Raw genomic sequence first — 11,168 nt, 5'->3', positions numbered from 1 at the left:
CTTGTATCGCACACCGCAGAGAGTTTGGTAGCTGAAGATATAGCCCATCCTGCCCTGACAGCTGTGATTGATCTTCCTGAAATGTCTCGTCGCTCTTGCACTGCTACTTTCATCCCCAACTTCAGAAAGTGCAACATTGCTAATATTTCTTTGGCCATTGCTAATATCGATGTGCGTTTGGCGGAGGGCCCTGACTTAGCCTTCAGTCGTTTTTGCGAGGAACTTAGAGAAATTATTTTGGACAACACCTGCATGAAAAAGGTTGGATTGTCCAAGTTTCCCATTTGGTTTTCTAAAGAACTGATAAATTTAATCATCTTAAAAAAGAAACTGCACAGGATCTACAAGACTTCATTGTCATTTGAGGACTACTGGAGGTTCTCTCATACCAGGGCCCAGTGCAAGTTGCTGGCCAAGGATTGTTTTAACAGATACGTTGGGCATATTGAGTATTCTATACCCTCCAATATAAAATCTTTTTGGAGTTATGTGAAGCAAATGCAGAAATCGCAGTCTATCCCAACTCGTCTGACTTTTAATCACACAGTTACTGATGACCCTCATGTCATGTGCAATCTTTTTGCTGGCTTCTTCGCCTCAACTTTCAATCCCAGGGATGACACAACTTTAGACTTTCATTTTGCTAGCAACTTCAATGTAAATCGCTTCCATGTAAGTGAGGAAAGAGTACGGAAGGAGCTGGAGTCACTTGATGTCAACAAAGGTAATGGTCCTGATCTCATCCCACCTATAGTTCTCAAGAAATGTAGCGTTCAACTTTCAAAGCCTCTCACCAATTTACTTAACAGACTATTTATGGACGGCATCTTTCCCACAGCACTCAAGTCCAGTTATGTTGTGCCGATTCCTAAAACACCAAATGCTACTGATGTCACCAGCTTCAGGCCAGTCGTCATCCAGCCTGCTTTGGCTAAGGTTGTGGAAGGTTTAGTGCTGGAATTGATATCTAATGACATAAAGAGTATCATTGTCCCCCAACAACATGGGTTTTGCAAGGGTCGTTCCACCCAGACCAACCTTGTCATCTACACAGACTATATTCTTTCTGCGTTTAATCGAAGACATCAAGTGGACAGCATTTATTTAGACCTTTCCAAGGCATTTGACAAGATTAGTCACTCACTTCTGATTTCCAAGCTCGAAGGATATGGTTTCTGCGGACTCTCTCTAGAATGGTTCAAGAGCTATTTAAGTGGACGCTCGCTGAGGGTCAAACTTGGAAACCATTTGTCTGAAGAATTTCCTCCCACCTCAGGTGTCCCACAGGGGTCCAAGCTTGGCCCTTGTTTGTATTCTTTTCAACTTGTTTGTCAACGACATCATCAGCCACCTATCATCGGAATATCTCCTCTTCGCAGATGACCTCAAGATATTCAAAGAAATTTACTCTCGTGATGATTGTCTCAATCTTCAACGTGATCTGAACCTAACTGCTGCGTGGTGCGATGATAATAAGATGGTCATTAACTCAACCAAATGTCTTACAATCACCTTCTGTCGTCTGAAGAATCCTGTTGCTTTCAATTACACTGTATCCGGCGACATCAAGCGAGTGACCTCGATAAACGACCTTGGAGTAAGTTTGACTACAAATTTGTCACCCGATGCACACATTGATGCGGTATCCTTGAAGGCAAACAAAATGCTAGGATTCATTTTTCGAATGTCTAGAGGGACGTTCGGTGACGAGACACTACTGCTCTTGTATAAGGCTTTAGTTCGGCCTAATCTGGAATATTGTACTCTTGTTTGGTCCCCTCATTACGCATCTCATATTCACAAACTACAGAGTATTCAAAACAAATTTTGCAGACTTCAAGGAGTCCGGAGAGGTGCAGCCTATCGGGAGGTCTCTGTCCCCGCACTTGGGCAGGAATTTCTTCTGCCTACGCTGGAGTGCAGAAGGAGAATGTTTGATATTATTTTCCTGCACAAGCTTATCAACGGGGCGATCGATTCACCAGAGCTTCTGAGTAGGATATCCCTCTTGGTGCCTGCTGGAACCAGATCCAGGAATATGTTTTCAACCTGCCACCACTCAAACAATTACAGCTACCATGGTCCTATTGCTCGACTTCATAGGCGTGGAAACAGCATTCCTTCCGATGGTGATATGTTTTATGACAGCATCGCACACCTTAAAAAGAGACTGCAACAGTAATGAGTGATAGAGTTTTTTCCCCCTTAATATCAGTTGGAGATGATGTTTGTGATTTTTCACTATTGTAACATTATTTCACAAATCTTAATACTGATTTATTATTCCACTGCATAATCACTACGTTCTGTAATTTAATTAGTTGTTATTTATTTTGTTGATGTTATATTTAAGTTGCATGAAAATGTTCTAGCAGAGTAATAGTTAAATGTGTCATGCAATACTTGTTATTCATTTATTGTTAAGTTGTTATTGTTATTGTTGAGTATTTATTAATATTTATACTATTGTGAAATTATTGTATATTGGCGGATGCCGTTGAAATAATAATAAATAAATAAAGATTGTTTTGCTGGGCGGCATCATAACAGCAGCGCCTGCTCCATTATTAACCGTCTGTGTATATGTGTATATGGCTGACATCTGTTTAGTTGTCATAGGTCATGATTAAATAATATTTTTTGAAGAATGCAGTGCTGTCATTTTTTTTTTAATCTAATGTTTCTTATTCAAGTTTGAATGTTAAATTTTGTATTATTACGTATATATAGGAAATTCTAAATCATATATTTTAGGTAGAGACCAATATACAATATTTCTACCATTATGTACAATATTGTGTAAAGCTGTTGTAAAACTAAGCTTGCGTTTTACTCCAATATTCATTATTCTCAGTCAGGAAATTTAGATATGTCAATGTTGGGTGATTGTTATCAGCTTCATTATTGTAAACTAATCTTTCTGTTAACAAATTTCTTCTCCCTTGAAGTAGTACTGTTCTACATTGTATCTTAAGTGTGATTATTGGTGTGGTTTTAAATACTCCCAAGTAAGTGTAAGTGTTTGATTTGGAATAATATTAAACTTATATAGTTAATTTCTGGATAAATGTCCAAATACAAAATAGCAATAGCCAAGTTCAGATTTAATTAGGCTACGATATAGCCTATGTTTAGAAAGATAATAAACTTAGTAGATATTACAAATTGCCTCTCCCGCAGTATCTTGTGCTTGAGTTTGGTTTTTATTCATGGTGTATGTTGCAAAGTCGTCGGCATGTTGAAATAAAAATGTATTTTTGGTAACTCTCAGTTTATCTTGGCTATATATACATATATATGTTAAATAATAAAGGCCTCGAAACACTTCCCTGGAGAATCTTTCTGTATATCTAATATGATTATGATTTGTAAACTGCCGACGTGAAACTGACCATATAGATTCCATCCATAAAAAGAACGAGTACCTGCAACTAGTTCCTAAGTAAATCTTAACATAGTTCATAAAATATAATTAGGCCTAATTTATAATAATGTGAAAATAAATACTACAAATACCGATTTTAAATAAAGTGTCTACTTTTATAGTAATAATTGCAATTTGAAGTGGCTATTTTTGGGACTACACTGATTTTACAGGACAAGTTCTAAAAATTCCTATAAGTTAGATAGTCCCATGCCTCAAAAACGTACCAGCAGATTTTGATAAATCTGTGTATACACATTCAATATATAGTCTACTTGATATTATATTACTACTACCCTCATTCTCTACCCTGAAGTTTTATCAAAATCAACTAATACGTTTTTGAGGTACCATTTATAGGTTCTTCTAGTAGTTGACCTGTAAAATCGATAGGCTTTATAACTCCGAAAATAGGTGCGGCCTAAGAATGAAGGTTATACTTTAGTATAGTAAGCCATGTGTATAGAAGGTTTTATAAAAATCAGCTCATACGTTTTTGAGATACAGCGATCTATAGGTTTGTTTTTTCAGTATTTGACATCTAAAATTAAATAGCTTTGAAAATAGGTCTGGCCTAAAAGGATAGTAGTAATATAATATAGTAGACTACGTATTAAATGTGTATACAAAGTTGTATCAATATTGGCTCGTACATTTTTGAGGTATGGGATCATCTCTAGGGTTACTCAGAACTTGTCTTGTTAAATCAGTATAGTCCTGAAAATAGCCACTACAAATGGCGATTACCATCATAAAAGTATTTGTATTTGTAGTAATTATCTTCACATTAATAAATTAATAGGTACTTTGGGATTATACCGACCACACCAGTATGAAGAACACAAAAATAGAAATTTTATAGAAACAAACATGATAGAACGAAAAAACAACTCTTCAATTACAAAATTACAAACTTACAAGCATTTCCAGGTATTGTGATCGGTATTGTTGTCGCTGTTATCTTATCTTTCTCGAGAATCCTGATTACGGCAGGCCGCGCGGCATCACGTGATTTGCACGGTACATCATTGCCTTTCCATTACAATTCAATTTATATTTCTGATTAGCCCCTCTAGAATTTGATATTTTACTGATAGGTACTATCTCGAGGGATGTTTTTCTTTCGTCGACATCAGCGCGGGGCAGCACCGAAGGTGCTGTCGAAGCCCGCGCTGATGGCCGGAGGCACTCGCATTTTGGGTGGCGGAATGTGATCAAGAATAAAAACAAGTTTTGAGTGTTTTTTTAATAAAAAGTTTAGTTTGGTAAATGTTTGTTTTTGTTGAATTTTTGTGTTTGGAGAAATGTAGAGGTAAAACACGGAAGTACAACAAAGCGATGCACCAGCTGAACGGGCGGCGAGACTCTGCAATCACGTTATCTACTAGACGCTCGACTTTGACCTCTGTCTGAGGATGGGGAGGTGTTTTGCGATAAGACAATTCCTGTTTTATATTGACGAAATATTGTTCTACGCTAATCTAGTAATCAGTAGAAACGAAATGTGAAATAACGATTCATGTCTGGGTGTGGTCGGTATAATCCCAAAGTACCAATTAATATATATTTTGTTTGGGTTAAATTGATGAACTAGGTCAGGATTCAGTTAGGAACTAGGTCCGGTACTTGTTCTTTCTATGGATGGCCATCCATAGGTTTTTCCAATATTTCTATTTGACATGTATAATTTATATAGCTACGAAAATAGACACGGCCTAAGAATGAGGTTCGTATGGTATTATAGTAGACTGTGTCTCAAATTTCTATAGGAAGGGGTGTCAAAATTAGCTTGTGTTTTAGAGATACTGTCTGGATGAAGTTCGAATTGTAATGTAGTAAACTGAGTCAAAATCAGCTTGTACGTTTTTGAGGTACGGCCATCAATAGATTTGTTTTTTAAGTATTTGACATGTAAAATCGATATAGCTCCAAAAATAAGTGCAGTCTAAGAATGAGGGATGTAATATCATATAGTAGACTGTGTTTAGAGAGTTTTATTAAATTCGGGTTGTACGTTTTAGGTACAGCCATCCATAGGTTTTTTCCAGTATTTTACATGTAAAATCGATATAGCTCCAAAAATAGACAGAGCTAAAATGACGGTAATAATATAGTAGACTATCTATTAAATGTTTATACAAAGTTATATCAATATTTGGATCGTATGTTTTTGAGATACAGCCATCCATTACATCTCTTTTCAGCATTAAATTGTTGATTGATTTTATTGGTTGTACAGTATATTTTATTCATAGTTATGGGCATTTCATGATTGTTTATTTCTATTCAGAGCAATTGAGCTTTTTTTTGAGTTTATTTCTTTTATAAATGTACAGGTTGTGTAACAATAGAGGCTACACTTTCAAAACTATCCTCTCTATCGGAATATATTGTAATTTTTTTCTTTTAATGAATCGGTTTTCTTGAATTATACCTATGTGTATTTCAAGTTATGTAATAATTCGAACCATTTTGGTTTTAATTACCTAGAATTTCATTGGAAAAATGTTGTGTTATTTACGCTAATATAGTAGTCTATATGAAGTTTTTATTATTAGATTAATAATACATGATTTGTGTTATATGTATTTCTAGTTTTTGTATTATTTTTTTATAATTTACGTAGTCAGATAACCTAGGTTGAATTAATCTAACATTGCATTAACAGTTTTATGTTCTTTTAACATTTTTATATGGTGCTAATGCTTTTTTGGTAGCTGTACTTCTGTTTTGACTTGGTTTTAACTTATGTACTTGTGGAAGACACCAATTGTTTTCATGGAGCCAGCAGCAAACATACCCAATTAATCCATTTGTTCTGTTTTTTGTGTACCTGAAAATTGTGAAATAGTTTGCACTTTTGATCTTACTTCCTGAATTTTCTTATGTAATAAATACTGTAAATGTATTGGGGGGGGGGGGGGGTGGGGGGGGGGGGGGGTGGGGGGGGGGGGGGGTGGGGGGGGGGGGGGGTGGGGGGGGGGGGGGGTGGGGGGGGGGGGGGGTGGGATAAAATATAAATGTTTAATATTTATATAATATTCTTTTAAATAACATTTAAGAACCCATTTTTGTGTATTGTTAGCAGTGGCGGCTCCTGATAAGTGGTCACGGGGGTGCACACAAGAAAATAACAGTAGGATTAGATAATTAACTTACGTCGCCAACATAGTTATCGTCTCAATATAATAGTAAACAAAATATTTCAGTCCTTTTAGGCTCTTTTATAGCACCAAATTGATTTGTTTTCTAAAAGGTGTACAAGACTGTGAGAGTTATTTCGTGCTGTGGAATGAATATATTCGTAAAAAGAAACCCCTTAAAATTTGCAACGATATTTGAACTACTTGCATTTTAATAATTGCTTATAAGCCCAGAAAGTAATTAGCAAATATAACTGATTTATTGGCTAACAAAATGTTTATGAGAACATGGAAATAAAAGAAAGATAATGTGAATACAATCTTATTTTCTTGATACAAAGAAAAATGTAAGGTTATAAGTAACTTGAAAATAGGTTAAAATAGGCCTAATTGAAAATTAAACTAAATGAGTTTCATGAAATCATAGTTCAGCATTTTATATACACAGTTTTTCTCAAAAACACTCTTTGTAAGATGATTAGTTCATGTACAGTTTTTAAAGTTGAAGTCCATCCTTCTTTCTTTTTGCCTAGCAAAAACATCGATTACACACGCTCATTAAAGTTAGGTATACTCCTGATCATACCCTTTTCCACAGACAACATAGCCAATGCTGTTAGTCTTTCTTGCCCCATGGTACTTCTCAAAAAAGTCCTTGATGCGTTTTAAGGTCGAAAAGCACCGTTCCGCCTTCCGCAGTAGTCATAGGGATGGTAGAAACAATGGTCAAAAGTTTGTGAGTTTTCTGAAAATGAAGTCTGTAAGCCATTCTCAATAACGAACTATAACAACGGCACAGTCCCGTTCATGACTTGAAAAATCTTTTCGTTTGTAAGATCACTGAAAGTTCTGTTTTCAATCGTTCTTTTGTCTAAAAATGAATACACCTGCACTGTTTCTTCCAAAAGTTGAATGGGAAACGTTTTTCTCATAGTGCGTGAACTTTTTTGAATCAAATAGAGAAACCGCTGAATGGTGTGTCAAAAAAGAGTATCTCTCTTTTATTTGATTTGAAATAACATCACATACCTCTTTTGGCGGCAATTGTCCTCGTCCACATGAATATTTTCATCACGTCGGGCTCTTTTCAACAGGCATAGGTAGTTGATCAACATCAAATTATTGACACTATCCATGTTTTGCCTTTCTTTTCTTTCGACGCATTCAAAAAATGTTTTCGACATTTTTCTTTGTTCGCACAGCATCGGTGTAATGTAAGCTGTAGTTGATTATACAAAATGTTCAACATGGGGCATGATTTTATGGAACACTGCGAGCCAAAATAATAAAGTTGGGATCCTCTAACATACGTCTGATTGCCCCTGCTTTGGTGATAGTGATTGCGCTTGATGTGATGAGGCCTCTATTTCCTCCATGGCAAGCAATTAAATCTTCTCTGTATTCATACACAGTGTTGACTGTACGGCTCTTGAAGTTCCATCTAGTTGCGGAAGCACGAGGGATTCTTCTGCCAACTATTGTGTCTAAAACTGCAACTCTCTTGTGGAGAATTGCTAAAGAAGTTGGTCAAATCACGTCAAATTTGAAAAAAAAATTCTCACTTGTTGGTTTTTGGCTTGTAGCCTGTCCAACTACCAAATTCAGTTGGTGGTGCAGCAGCAATGAACATAAAATGCGTGGGGATACATTTGCTTAACAAGAGTCTGTACCCCTGCATGATGTCCCACTCATTACACTAGCGCCATCATAGCTTTTGTGATATAAGTTTGCTTGGATCGTCCTACAACACTTTGTATTGCACTTTTAATACATCTAGCTATTGAGTCAGCATCGTGACCAGTGGGTTGAACAAACTGCCAAAATCGTTCTACAGGTTGGCCATCAGGCAAGACATAGCGGAAAACTATGACTAATTGAAATGTTTGATGAAATGTCAGTAGTTTCATCAGCGATCAACGATAAAAACCTAGTAGTTTTTTATCTCTTGTTTTATGTTGTCCTGGCAAACGGCAAGCATGCAATCAAGCAATTCGTTTTGGATACTTTTAGATGTACCTTTAAACACTGTTTGCATTGTCCCAGATGTTCTTTCAATGAAGCATCAAATTCTGCTGAGAAATTTACTAGTCCCCTAAAAACGCCAGGATTTGAAGAATCATCTTGCTCACGATGGCCTCTGAGTGCTAACTCAAACGCCCCACAAAAATTAATACAATCAATTAGTTTTGGAAAGCACATAACGATTTTTAGTAACCTGTTTGTTGTGCTTTTTAATATTTTCCCTGTAAGCAACAGTCTAGCTGCTGTCGAATGTCTAACTTGCCCAAAATATTAAATTCCAAAACTGAGTTTAAGTGTGACTGAGAACATTCATGTTTTCTGATTTTTGATTGCAAATGGGAAAGATCAGCAACCCCATATTTTACCCAGTTAGATTCACCAGTTTGCTTCGAAAAAAGTAAAACAGGGGAAGCAATAAAATCTATTGCTTTGTTCACATCCACAAATCCCACGGGGTTCTGGTATATACGTTTTTGATTGAATTCCCTCTTAAAGTCTCTATTCTTACCTTTTGGTTATTGTGAACAATATTAAGTTGGGGGGTCGGTTTTTCCACTTACTTTAATTTCAACCTTTCTTTCGAGAGATAAGTTAGAAAACCTAAGTTCTTTAAGTTCAGTTTACTGTCACTGCCATATTAATCAAATGAATAATAAAATATTACAAAACACTCACATACAAATCTCTGTAACAAAAAACAACACAAAAGAGACACAATATTCACAAACAGCGGTCATTACGACATTCACGACAGCAGAGACGCAAACGAAATGAGGTTATATATACATCAGCTGCGACTAGCCGTCGCACTACTGGCTCGTGCACCCACGCTGTTATATGAGACCCTCCTCCCACCGCTTCCCCCCCGCATGCCCCTCGCCTATCCCCGCTTAGATGCCAGGCAGCTCACTGCACATGCACTGTCCGCGCGTCTCTGCTCGATTCGCTTCGAGTTTAACGCGTCATTGTTGTTAATAATTCGTTTACTCCGTATTAACTGAATGTTATTTATGTTGTGGATTCAATAAGAAAGTATTTTAATTATATTTTTACCCTAGGGGGCTCACGTGCTCATGTGCTCAAATGGAAAAACCGCCACTGATGTTAGAAAACCTTCTGGAGGAAAGTCATATTTTTATATAAAGTTATTGTGCATGAAGAATCTAGAAACCCATCATATCCTATAATATGAAGTGATAAGAAAATAATAAAACAAATTTAGTACTTTAACGTAATTAAGAGGGCTTCTCCAAACGTTTTGAGACAAGAGTAGTTTCTGGGCTTGATTCGCATTAATGAACTTTAAAAGTCAAATTTATATGTATTGAAAGTACCTTGCTACTTGTTTTTTGGAATCAAATTCAAATACTCAGTATACATGAAACCATTTAAGTCAGTTGTTTATTTTGTAAGGTCAAAGAATAACCAGATGGCATACATATAAAGATCAGGTAAGTGAAGTGAATGTTCTGACGCTATTTCCCCTTAAAACCCTCAAGATTGTGCAGTACTAATATGAGGCATCACAGTACAATATTAAATCCTACTGTTCAAATCCTGTACAACTTCAGCAAACACTATTGAGCGTTCTAGCTTGTTGTATGAGACCTCTGAATCTCCTACCTTATAGCCTTAATCAGTTCAGTACTCATAAAGAATATAGTGAACACCAGTTTCTTAATTGAATATTGTTTTTCACCACTATTGGAGTTGGCTCGTCTAATATCACCCATACTCAACTTTTCACAAATTAGAACACCATAAAGTGGTACATAGTTCTCATATATTTTATTAATGATTCAATGACCATAAAACTTTTTGTTGATCTGTCACATTGTAAGTTGCCCAAAAAAAAAAAAAAGCTTTCATCTAACAGATTGTTTACACTGTGTTATGAATCTAATCCATACTTACATCATAGCGTAAATTTACTTTATATACTCTTAATCATAAGGTGGGCACCACATTTTCCTGAGTAACAGCGGAATGTGGCCTACCTCATTATTAATGGTCCTGAACAAGTTTCTCACATAGAAAAAGAGATTCTCCGAATGTTTGTGTTATGCAGACTGTAATCAATGCTTTAAGACAGCTCCAAAGGATTTAGACCTAGAAGAAATACCACAGAACGATTGAAGCTCCGTCATAATGGATGCTGAGCTAGGTTGGTCAGAACATCAGCTCTTTAGTTCCAAGAAACTCCTTCATGAGCAGAAGCCCAACAGTTACATTGTTGATCCTGTCTATCAATTTCTATTCCATTGATGTCTAGAGAGGATGGTTTTATGATGTGGTTATAATGCTACATTAAAAACTGACGCTGTGTTTCAACATTGTTGTTGTTATGGGAGAAACTCATCTTTGTTTAACTACAGCCAGCACTTAACAATACATGTGGCTAGTATTATTGTAATTTAATTTTAGTTATATTTTTTAGTGTTAACTCATTCGTAAGTGAAAAATGAATATAAAAGTGCTCCTGTATATTAATCGACTTTTACTCTAAGATGTACATAGTTTCACCTCTCAGCATTACTATTAATGCGTCATTTCCTTATCTAAGAAGAAAGTAGGGAAAT

This window comes from Homalodisca vitripennis, chromosome 5 (assembly GCF_021130785.1).
Source record: "Homalodisca vitripennis isolate AUS2020 chromosome 5, UT_GWSS_2.1, whole genome shotgun sequence".
NCBI lineage: Eukaryota > Metazoa > Arthropoda > Insecta > Hemiptera > Cicadellidae > Homalodisca > Homalodisca vitripennis.
Note: the sequence above shows the minus strand (reverse complement) of the source record.